At 37.2% G+C, this 13073-nt stretch overlaps 1 protein-coding gene across 10 annotated transcripts in view; it reads left to right on the forward strand.

Moving 5' to 3' along the window:
- The window catches only part of PTPRM (protein tyrosine phosphatase receptor type M), a 512931-nt gene that overhangs the window by 259378 nt on the left and 240480 nt on the right, over positions 1-13073 (forward strand). The window lies entirely within an intron of this gene.

Genomic DNA, 13073 nt, shown 5'->3' on the forward strand with positions numbered 1-13073 from the left:
ACATTGTATGAATATTTCTAGATTTTGTGTGCATACGTATACTAAACCCAGCAAACCATTTTTATGCACATGTTGATTACTGACACAAAACCAAGCATCATCATAATTCAAGATTGTAACAGATGACCCCTAAACCATTCTGCAAATGCAAAAGCAGCAGCTCTTCTAATGTCGCTTTCTCCTTTGGTTCGATTCTGTTACAAATAAGAGCTTACATTTCCTATCATGCAAATGCAAATTTTGATACTTAAAATGTGTGGTTTATATCTTTATGAATATTTCCTATTTTCTAAAATTAAACTAGTTTAAAACTTTATTTTAACTTTTAAATAGGACACCTCTGTGGCTATTCTATGACTGGAAGCTTTGGGAGCTGCTGATTTTAAGCTGTTGCTTTTTATGCCTTTGGATTTTGGGGTTTCTTTGATTCCTTTTTACTTTCTTCCCAGTCTTGTTAGTGAAAAGCACCCTTAAAGATGAAAACTTCATTAGTCCACAAACTCCATGTAAATTATTATCCTGAATTTTTTTACTTTCATAATTGTGATACAGACAGAACAAAGCCTGTGATGAGAAACTTCTGTGCTTGGAAGAAAACTGCATGATTTATAACAGATGTCAGCAATTTATAAATTCCAATTAGAGTAACATATAAATAGTGACTGTATAGCACTTGCTTTTTTATTACTTTGTGTGTGACCTTTTTCAGAGTAGCAATTATTTTCCATTAGTTCAGTTCAATTGGAAAAAACAATGCTTAATGGACTTTGAGTCCTGGGTCACGGGTGATAGAATTAGACAGTTTTCAGATTTATGTAATTGCTGTCATATGCAGCTCCGTAATTTGTCACACCAGCTTATTTGTGGTGGACTTTCATCAGTCACCTCTTCTGTGTTTTCCTTGAGCTGTGTGGGAAAATTGTGGTCCAGGGCTCCTGAGCGACCAGCGGAGCTGGCTTATATCTCGACAGTAAAGTAAATGCCTGTCTTTGACCAGTGAAACTGTAATCTCGTCCTGGCCCCTCTCCTTCACTCAGTATCGCAGGTACTTTAGCAGCCTCCCATAACCTCCACTTTCCTGAATATTTGATGGATGCTTTGTGTTCTTCCATGTCAGTTATGGTTCTAGCATAAATGCACACATTCTTTAATCCATTTGACAGGACCAAATTTAGAAGAGGGGAAGGAAGCAGAAGGACATAACCAAACGCAAAGTGACCTGTGGTGATTAAAGCAGGGAGTGCTGCAGGCAATGTAGGGAAATGTAGTCCTGATAAATGATTAATCTTTATGACTAGAGAAAGGAAATAAACAACACAGGCTCAAGACCATGTGTGGAAATACAGCATGGGTTAAAGGAAATAAACAACACAGGCTTAACTAACCTGTGATACACGTTACATGGGTTTTTTCCTGTTTTCTTCTTTATTCCATGGTTGTATTCCTTTGTCTATTCTTTTTGTCAGTAGTATCATGTATTTCTGTATATGAAGCAGACTTCAAAGTCCTAAGTATATGCATTTTGGTGGGAATGTTAGGACTGTGCTAAATCTTATGAGGAAAAAGAGAATGAACTTCGAAGCAGTTTACCATCCACTCTATCCCTTTTTCCCAGCTCTTCTTCTTCCTCTTCCAATGGAAGTTTCTTTCCTTGTTACAATGTGCCAGACTCAAGGATGGGCTGGTTTCCTCTGTATTTCATAGTACAGTGTAACACTATAAATTCTCTTCATCAGCAAGCATATTTTCTTATGTTTGCTTTTTACAGGAAATGGTATAGCAGAGAGTGCTGGTGACAAATAATTTCTTCAGCTGTCACAGGAAAGTTGAGAGAAGTCTGCCAGAGAGGGAGCAATTTGGGGGAGTTCTTCAAGACATTTTCTAGATATTTTCATATAGCAGGAAAAAAAAAGGATGAATATATTCAACCAACAGAATCAACAGTGTATACTCTTAATGTAGGTACTTTTCTATAAAGACATTATGTATAGTTATTGAACAGGAAAGATCATCAGCAAGAAATTCCTTTCATACAAGGTGTCCTGATAAACAGAAAAACAAAATTTACCTTACCGATATCATATCATTTATGTCAGGTCTTGTATCATTCTAAATTAAAACATCCAAAGCTTGAAGGATAGCATAGGAGAAGTTTGTATTTTGCTTCTTTTAAGAAAGTCTGAGAAAAGTACTGTTCTCATTTGTGCTAGCTTGAGAAAGGAATCAGAGTTCAATGTTGCAGCTGATATTGAAGCCCAATTTATTAGTTATGGACAGCATAGAGAGACAAAGACAGTAGTTTATATTGATGGGTGTTAAAGCACCTTCATTTACGCAGTAAGTAGTAACTCCTCAGGCTTGTGTGAAGCTCCTGGAAAAGTCCTGAGAATGGGCCTAACCTGAGGAAAGTTAAAGGCTGTATTCAGACTGACTGAGAATTACGTAGCAGGTTCTTTTGGGAAAAGGATTTCATCACAAATTAAACAGATGATCTTCTCAACTTTACAGCACTTACCTCTCATTTAATATTGTGATTACGTGTTAATAAGTAGTTAGCACATAATAGTATAGTATTCTGTTCCCTTTTGACATGCATGTAAGTTCAAAGTTTCTTTTACCAGTTGTTACAAAGAATTTGATTTAATTATCAGGTTTATGCATTTGAGAGTTATTTGTCAAAACTGATCTCACTCTACATCATTTGGTTAAGGTTGATTGCACATGTCAGATTAGAAAGAATGGTAAATATTCTTTTTAGACGAGTAACATTGATTGGTGGCATTTTCTCTTTTACGTAGATTTATATGACCATGTTGTCCTGTCATCTAGGTTCAATAAAGGCTTGTTTTCAATCCCCAATTTAGCTAACACCACTGTACATAACAACTCTGAATTAATGCGATTTGTCAGTAGCAATAGGCCACAGTGATAACCAGAACATGCTGCTACATCTTATTCTGACTGATCTATGAAACAGCGTTGCCCATTTATTCTTTTGTGCAACATAATAGACAGTCTCTGGGCTTCTACTTTCATGGCAGGTATTGAGCAGCTGAAACCTTCACTAATTTACACAATGGTTTATCTTTGCTCCAGTTGACTTCAGGGGCAACTCAAGAAGCTATACCATAAAACTTAATGAGTTTAAACATGCTAATGTGTCACACTACAGAGCAAACAGTGCATGCTTTGCCATTAATATTAGTCACAATTAGAAGGTGATTGGGGCACTTACTGTACAAAAATACATGTACTGTAATTAGTGTATAAAGAGAACAGTTTGCTGTACTACAATGTCATAGATGTATTCCAGCCATTTCCAGGAAAAAGGTATTTCCCTCACACCAGAACTTCTAAATGTTTATACTGTTCTCCTGGGTTCCCATTTTTTGACGACTGAGTAGAAGAGTGTATGCTACATTAATACCATTTCCCCTGTTCATGGTGCATGGTCAAATTCCATCTGTTGTTCTTATGAATGGACTTAATTATGAGCCAGCCACCTGCACCATCTTTCAGTGTATCTGAAAGTTTCTGTATTGACCCTGTATTACCAGATGGTTTCATGTTCAGTGAAGACAGTACTGTTGTGTGCTAACTACATGAAGGAGGTATTATTTCAGGTGGCCACAAGAGCAATTCCTCAGACCTTCAGCTTCCTTTGTGTTGCCTGCGGCTTCTCAAATATGAGCAGCATGTGGGCTGCTCACTGTATAAACTGGTCTGGAAGTCTGCTACCTGTGCTAACTTCTGAAGGTGCCAAAAGTGTGGAGGTACATGTCTGGTTAAATGTGTTTGTGTGTCAGATTGGGAGATAATGACATCTGCTTTGTTAATATACGATGTTAACATACGATGGACATGGAATAGGAAGGGACTATAATGACACTGTAAACCAGCCATGTGATCAACTCAGAAAAAGGGTTAAATGCCTGTGATTCAATCAAGGGGGACAATATATGCAACATAGGTCATTTGACTTTAATTTTCCTCAAAGATCATTCTGATCCAAGTATCTACCAAAGGTAGATCTACCAAAGGTAGCATCTACCAGAAACAGGCACTTTATTTGCCATCTTACCATAGTAATTCTTCTGAGAGCTGTTTGTCACAACCTTTTATTTCTTGTTGATTTACATATTCACGGAGGTTCCTGGGGTGAAGGTGGGATAAATTGTCACTGCCATATGTGTGAAGTGAAAAGTATATGTCTGTGCTCTTTATTTTTCATTTCTCAGTTAGATGTGTACTTCCTTCATGCAAAAGAAAGAAAACCTTGAGAACACGTGCTTGTCTGTCTTTCGAACTCTCTAGAATTAGCTTGTCATGAAATGTAAAACTAATGTGTAGTTGTAAAAACCACTGCCAGCATTTTCCTCACTGGTGGCTGATGGCTAAGTAGATTTAGAAATGAAAGGGGTTATTATAAAGTGATTACTGAATAGCTAGGTATGTCATTTTAAACAAGCAACTAAAATCTCTGTTGCAGATTCAGAATGTAATCTTGTTTGTATCATTCATACTTAAAATCTGATTTTGATTGTGGAGGAGTAATCATGTAATGTAGGTAATTTGACAAAAATATACAGAATGATGTTTTTCTTTCATTCCTTACCTAAATGTATTAGAATTTAAATGACTCACCATTCAGAGTATACCTATAAAATGACAACATAAAGAAATATTGGATTCAATTTGCATTGGTTCATATTTAAATTTTACTATAAAGTAAAAAGTTCATATCAGCTCTCTCATGAAAGAAAACATTGTATAGAAACTAGCACTTAAAAAATACTACTAACTTTAAAAGGTTGTTATTGATGATTAGACCAATATATTTTGCAACTGTGAATGTCAGCCTGAAGATATAGACCTCATGGGACATGTGTAGCCATGCATTGGAGAATAAGAGATGAAAAAGTTAAGGACACCATCTCAGGCAGGATTATATCACGCATTCATGTTTCTGTATCCAGTGCTTGTAATAATACAGTACTAAAAGCTTAAACCAAATGTCTCACATGGTTTCAAGCAAGAGCTACACTTACTTTTTGTAAGCAGTGAGCTGATGTCTTGGATGCTTATTAGAATGTGCTTTCAATGAATCTTTGATAATTGCCTAAATTGGTTCTCTCCCAAGGATTCCTGTATTTTTAGCTTGTGTTTGAGCTAGAAATATCACAAAAGAATTCTCCTAGTGATAAGCTGTCCTGGGTTCAGCTGAGATGATAGAGTTAATTTTCTTTCTAGCAGCTGGTATAGCGCTGTGTTTTGGATTTAGGAGGAGAATAATGTTGATAACACACTGATGTTTTTAGTTGTTGCCAAGCAGTCAATGACTTTTCAGCTTCTCATACTGCCCTGCCAACAAGGTGGGGGGCACCCAAAAAGCTGGGAGGGGACACAGCCAGGACAGCTCACCCAAACTGGTCAAAGGGATATTCCGTACCATATGACGTCACGTTCCGTATATAACTGGGGATGGGCCAGGAGGTAGTTTCGCTCGAGGACTAACTGAGCATCAGCTTTGGGTGGTGAGCAATTGTGCTGTTCATCACTTATTTTGTATATTCTTTATTATTTTTATTATTGCTGTTGTTGTTTTCTTTTTCTGTGCTATGAAAGTGTCTTCATCTCAACCCATAAATTTTACCTTTTTTTATTCTTTTCGATTCTCTCCCCCATCCTACTGGGGGGTGGGGAGTAAGTGAATGGCTGTGTGGTTGTTTTAGCTGCTTGACAGGTTAAACCATGACAGAAGCTGATATTAGTAATTATGATCCTTCCTGGAAAAAGTAGACCTCTACTATATCTCACATTTGAATTTGAGGAGAAGTGAATGAGGATTCAAGCGGACTCATTTAAAAAACTTGCCCTGCTCATTTTACTGCTGTGAGCACTATATTGTTTTCTGAGCTCCCACATTGTTGAACTAACCAGTTCTGGCCACAAAGTACAGAAAAACCTGTTGAGTTTCTTACCTGTTGGGTAAGAAATGAGACTGAGAATTAAGATTCCTTTTGGTGATGCTTTGTAACCTTCAGCAGATAATTTATTTCTTTTGAGCTTCAGTTTCTTTGTATATAAACTAGGAGAAATGCTATTGTCGTACCTCATACAGATACCTAAGGTTTAACTACACAATACTCCCAAAGTATATGATGAAACAAAATCAGTGGAAGCACAGTCTTGCATCTTGTTACATGCTGAAGAAGAATGGTGTTAGCTATAATCTTACTGACAGCAGGATAGTTTGGGAGATGCTGGCTTTTCTCTTTTGCCCGGTAGAATGCTGGCATCTCTGGCAGGAAAAAGAGGCTGCGTTTGAGCACATGCTGTGAGCGAGAATCTTCCAGTTCTCAAATGCTGGGAAGTGGTTAGTCCAGAGATAGAAAATTATCTGTAGTGGGATTGCCCTGAGATGTGTTTTTTTATACTTAAGTCTTGTCTTATTGACACCTTCTCTCCATTGTGACACTGTGGATGCTGATCGCATTCGTAGAGGTGCAGGAAGCTTGTTCCTGCCTCTCAGTGCTCTTAATCTGCAATAACTTGGAAGTGTGCAGAAGGGATACCCATAGGCTGCTGCTCAAAGTTAGCATCCTGATAACTTTAGGGTACACCCTTGTGTTCATCTTCCTTCACTGGCACTTTGACTCTGGAAGATAAATGAATAATAATTAAAAAGAAGAAAATTAGAAAAAAATAATAAAAATAAGCTTTTTTTTTCTCCAGAATTTGCTTGAAGAAAACCAGGCATAGTCCAGTTTTCAGCATCTTATATATGTATATACATATAACTGATTATTTCTTCCTTTTTTGGATTGCAGGTGACTATCATTTCAGTTTTGCTGTCTCATAGTTCTTTCTCTGATGAGCGCTGAAGCTCTGCAGGGCTTGGATCCCAACATTTTTTAAAGTGTCAGGGAGTACATTTAGAAGACTGATAGAAGTGCTGCTTTTCTGTGGGAGGCATCAATTTTTGCAGAAGGAGGGACGTGTGCTTTTGGAAATGCTATTAGCAAGTAACAGTGAAAGACTGGTAAGAATTTTAAATACCATAAGTTGAGATCCATAAGTTCCAGGAGATGCTAGGTATCTTCTGTGGTCATTTACTCTTACCTAAATAATCTTGGTAACTATTGCTATCAATTTCCATGGCTGCTCGGTAAAAGGAATTAGAGATATCCCAGATGAAACCAGTGTTTTAAGTTTTTTTACAAATTTATGATTGTTCTTTGCTGCTTTTAACGTTTTTTCTTGTTGCCACAACACTCTGTGGTCTTAGATAAGTAAGATGACCAACCTATAAGGTGCCCCTCTTTACTCCAAGGGTTGTTTCTGGATCTTCCACAGCTTTGTGTAGCTTAGTCTTTGGTTTTACTTTAAAATGATTGGACTCAGCAGGACAGTGACACCAGCAACATAATATTAGGGTTTTGATTTTGCTTATTTTATGAGTCATGTGTCCCTTTGTTTCTTTGTTTGCCTCCTCTTTATTTGATTCCTTTCTTGTGTAACCCAAATAAGGGACAGTATGAAAAATCATCAAGAAAAGTGCCCCTTTTCTTCCTCTAGTTGTAACCACAAAGCAGTTCTTTATATTAACAAATTTAACTGCTCCTTTGGATTTGAGATGCAACTGAGTAAACCAATGTGTTTTGATTGACCTAAATAAAAATTTGTTACAAAGCTGTTAAATTACACGACCCCAAATCTTGCCCACTGGTTTTTTCCTCACTGCGCTCTGCAGGTTTTGGTAAATTGGAATTTGAAAAACCATGATCTATTACCAGATTTGACAAAACGTGATATTTTGAGCAAAGCAAAGCTCTTTTTGAACTTCAATCTGTTGTTGAAGAACTCAGAGGAAGAATAATTACAGTACAAAAATCACTCCATTGCGGTTGAATGTGATCTTTCACAAAACTGACTGATCAAGTTTGCAAACAATCTGAAATTGTTTGCAGTCATGTGTAGATTGGGTATCAAATCAAATCAAACAAGTAAAATATTTTACCTACTTTCTTGTTTGTTGTTGACTATAGATGTACAAATCTTGAGGTTTGTCTTCTGAAAACAAAGCAAACATTGTTACTTTGATAGCAGCTGGCTCAGGAGGCATATAGTCTATTGTCCAATAGATGAAATGATATTTCACCCCTATAGATGAAATGATATTTCACCGCCTCATGATCTGTGCCCCTGAGGCATAACATAATATGTAGACTATTGAGGAGCAGCAGACTATCTGTTTATCTGGAGAAATGTAGAGTGAGTAGAGAAGTTTGGCTTTATAACCTCTGCAGGTGGGGTTTTACCAAGTAAGGAGAAACAAGGATGAAATATGGTGTGCATAAATATATATAAAGTAAGAGTTGTAATCTCCATTGTTAAAAAATGTTTAAGCATTTAATGGTGTAGTTTCTCTGCAAGGAGAAGTTAACTTCCCATGTCTTGTCCTCAGCTGTTCTGTTTTGTTCTTCCCTGGAAGGTAGTTCTGATTCAGTAAAGTGCACTGGCAGCCTGGTCACTTTACCAGTGCTGGTGAACTCTTAAAGCATGTGTTTGACTTAAAACACATGTAGCCTTGTCTGAAACAAAGCACGTGTCTTAAATTGACTGCTGAATAAGATGTGGCCCTGATTTAGTGTGTGGAATCAAGTCTAGAGTTTGTATGTGCCTATGGTCTCCATAACTATAGTATGCAAGTTCCTTGCAGATGTTCATGAAATTATATGCGACACCCTCTGATACTGATGCTAGAGTACTATGACTCCCACTTTATGCAGAGGGAATCGATGTGAAAAGATGTTAATTAATTTGAACAAGACTGCATAGGCAATCTGTGACAAAGCCTGTACATTTAATTATCATTAGTTAAATTTTGTGTTTAAAAGAGCTGTAGAGGATAATATCTTAAATTTCACATGATTCTGATTTCATGTTAAACTTCTACATTTTCTTGTTCTGTTCATCCTTTACTTCCTGTTGAAGAACAACAGAGTCCAATCTGGAATTTAAATCACATGTGATTACAGAGCTAAACCGCCCTAATAGTTTTCCTAGATAAGAAGTTCTTCATTCCTATTGTTCAGATGTCTTTCAAATGGTATCTAACACATACCAGATGTCTGCAGCTACTGGAGTGTCATGGAGCTGCAGAAAATCACCATGCCCTTCCTTTCTTCTTGTATTTCAGTAGGTCTGTGCAGTCTGTGGTGAAAAGACAAAACTTCCAGTCTGAGTTTTCGTCCTAAATCCAAGTTTTGATGATCAATGATAGGATGCTAAAAATAAACCTGAATGTCTCTGTGATTCTGAAATTGAGTTTCTGAAAAAGCATTGTACTTGTGGTAAGAGGTAAAATGTGAAGTTCCAGAGAAATGAGCTGTGAATTGCAGCTGCAATGGAAATTGATCCTGTCTGTCAGTCTCTGCTCCATATTCTCAGGAAAACAGAGCAGAGCAGAGAAGGAGCCAAGATCACCGATTAAATGGGATGCTAAAGTGCCAGGGGCTAGAACCGGGCTTGCTGGTCCCTCAGGTCAGAGCTGCAACTGTCAGACTTCACTGCGTGATACCCTGCTGAAGGTGGCAGAAGGAGAGCAGTATGAAAAATGCTGCAGGCGCCAGCAGGGGAATTAGTAAGAGCTACCTGGCTAAGCTTCAGGCATGACAGGCAGTGCACTCCTTTGGGAGGAAAACCTCTTCTCATGTGAATGGGCAGGCCTTATTTTCCCCATTCGCCTCATGATTTGTACCAGTGAGGCATAAGAAAATAGCTGGAATACTGAGGAACAACAGAGGCTCAGTTCGTCTAGAGAACAGCAGAGTGAATGGAGAGGTCTGGCCATATAACCTCTCTGCGGGTGGGCCTCGACCGAGGAAGGCAAAAGCAAAAGGTCAGCAAATAGCTGTTGTGGTATGAGGTGTCTATGTTGCATGTAATATAATCAGTATGTCATATTAATCTCCTTATTCATCTTCTACTCTAATAAAATGTGATTTCAGTTGTGACTAGCACTGTGAAATGACACTTCTTTATGTAGCTATCCCTTTTCTTACCTGATGCAAGGTCACAACAGCAGACCATTGCTGGGATGACAACTTTCAAGTCCTACATGAATAGTTAGTGCAAGTCTCATGAGCACAGCAGTAGCATCTCTATAGAATGCTTACTTTTTCACTTAAAGTTGGGAATTTACCATGGGAAAGTGATAAAAAGATCCTGTAGAAAATAAAATCAACTAAATGAAGTCATCATGCTGTGGTAATTAATTCAGCTTTCCCTTTTAAACCACAGTCATTAGCTGTAATTCTTTTTGTGTTGCTTAACAGTTTTCTTTCCCCAAGTATCCTACGTCCTTCATGATGAAGAGGATCTACTTTCTAGTGTATTGGAAGCGATGTACTATGCTCTCAGAACCATATCACATTAAATATTTCCTTTGGGGTACACAACAATACCTCCAGAGAAGCTCAGCGCTAACTTGATCAAATGGAATCTTCTTTATCTATCTTTTGTTGCAATAACTGTTATTTTTCATGGCTTTTTTGAGCTACATGTTTTTTTAATCTCAAAATTCCATTGTTACCTTAGCCTTTTTTTCTGGTTGAAAGTAGACATGTTTCACTTCATCTCTTTTCTGCTTACTGTATGAATTAACTGAATTTAACCAAAAATTGTCATGTACTTGAAGCGTATGGATCTGTTATGACTGAGAACTCAACTATATAGAGCAGATGAGAACTGATATCCTCAGGTCTGTAATGAAGTCATGTCTGATAAATGAAAGTAGTGTGGTATTGGAATGAAAAATATAATAAAGCAAATAAAGTAGTGGTAGTCTAGGAATTAGGTTTATTTAATGAAAGAAACAATAAAGCATCATCTATTCCACTAACTATGTCCATTTTGAGAATTTAAGAGTGAGAGGACACAAAGTGGGTAAATTCTTTGGAGTACAGGCCTGTACCTTCAGAGGCTCTTTCGTGGACAAACCTCTTTGGAATATTCAACCTCACTTTCTCATTGGACATCCCCCATAAACCAGCAGTTATCCTACCTGATGTGTCATGTAAGATCTTGCTTTATTTTTGCTTAAATGTCTTTCTCTTCTGTGTCCCGGATTTTTTCAATATCCTACCTTTCCCTCTCTTTCCACCAAGTGCAGTCATTGACTGGTTGACACATTGACTGGTTTACACACTAGGCTTACCCCACGAAGGGATCGTTAGGGCCCTATCAGTTGCATAATCTCTGAATGAATGGTAAGAAAAAGAGATATGAGCTATGTACCTATCTGATACTGTAGATTACAGAGTCAAGTCAGGAACCAAAGCAACCAGGGCATTTGCCTTTTCTGATGAGCTTTATCCTGTGAATATCAACAAAAGCTTGTATTGTCTCCATCTTTTACAATCTAATCCCCTTTTTCTCTTGTCTGTTTTGTTAGAAGTGAAAATGTATGTGTCATTCTCATAGCAATGACTTCAAGATTTAACTAGAGGGCTAACTTGTACTTTTTACTAAGATAACGTGACATAAGAATATCTTCCCCTTGGGCAGAAATCGTGTACAGATTTTGATCCAGTTTTTTTTGTACAGCCACTTGATTTCAGTTTTAAAGTGCTACGAATTAGTTTTATGTCTCTAACAAAATGATTTCTCAGCTCCCCTGTGAATTATCTAATGTGCCTACTATGGAACTAAGCAGACTGTTGCATATTCTTGCAGCTAGGAGCTTTGTTCAACTGCTTAATGTTGTATGTCAGGGTCACCTCAATTCTGTTGATTTTCTAGTCCTATTTAGCCCATTCAGATAGCATTACATTTACACAATACCCATCAAATGTCCTTTGCTATTCATAGTCTCACCTAAATGAAGAAATGCTCAAAAGCTGATACTAAACAACAAAACCCCCCCCAAACCCCCTCCCTTTTCATGCAATTTATGTCTGAACTATGCAGAAGTAAATCCTTAAGGAAGACATGAAACTCTTAGGACTTGCCAGTCTTTGAGGTTTGCTTGTCATTAATCTTAATTGTTATAGCAATAAAAAGTGTCCCAAACACCAGGATTCTTAGCTGGGGTATCTGAGTTTGGAAACAAGTAAATGGCTCTGTAGTGACTTATCCTTGGTCAGGACATTTTTACCAGTCAGTTTAGTCACTAGAAAGGAGACCACGATTACATCTGTTACTGAATTTTTTTTTTGCTTTGCCATTTTGTTACCAATTGGCAAATATTCTATATTGGTGATCAAGACCGTTGGGTAGTGGCAATTAATAAAAAAAATAAAAAAAAAAAAAAAAGGAGCTGGAGGATTTGAAAGAGGAAAAAAAATACCCTGCTTTGTAGATGTTAGAGAGAACAAGCAATTTCTTAACACCTTTTTTTCAAGGAGTTAAGATGAATAACATCTTTGAACAAATATTTCAAGCATGCAGGGATTTTATTAAAAAGTAAAAAGATGAAATCCTGTGTAAATTGTTTAGAACATTCCTAGTGAAGACATGTTGATTAATAAACATTAAAAGAAGGAAGATGCATATTAATTTGTTTACGTATAAGAGGCTTCTAGCTCATTAAAAGTCATCTAAGCGTTTGACTAGTGAAGCAGTGGATAAAACCAGACATTATCTTTAATCTTGTTGATGGCTCTAATATGAAAAAACCCAGATTATTGTGGGGTGAAAATGGGGGAGGGGTGTGAACTTTATTTTTGCTGTAATATGGTGGAAATTTGGATTCACCTTTCTATCTCAATTGCAGGGATCAGTAGGACTGAAGAAAACTTAACTTCATCAACCACAATCTGTGGTTCTTGCATATAGATAGCCATAAGTTCTTGGGTATGATTTTGTTAGATGTGATTTATGGCTGGTTATCAGCTGGGAGATCTCGAGGAAAGCTCAGATGCAGTAAGATATCGGCTGATGTGCCTCCTGTTACTTCTTTCGATTCTTTGCTAAACGACTACTACAAACTGAGATATTTGCACTGTTTATTCTAGATGTGGTAAAAAAAAAAAAAAAAGCTATTAACAACTAATGTTTATGGGAAAAGA

The sequence above is a fragment of the Balearica regulorum genome, chromosome 2 (genome assembly GCF_011004875.1).
Source record: "Balearica regulorum gibbericeps isolate bBalReg1 chromosome 2, bBalReg1.pri, whole genome shotgun sequence".
In the NCBI taxonomy this organism is placed as follows: domain Eukaryota; kingdom Metazoa; phylum Chordata; class Aves; order Gruiformes; family Gruidae; genus Balearica; species Balearica regulorum.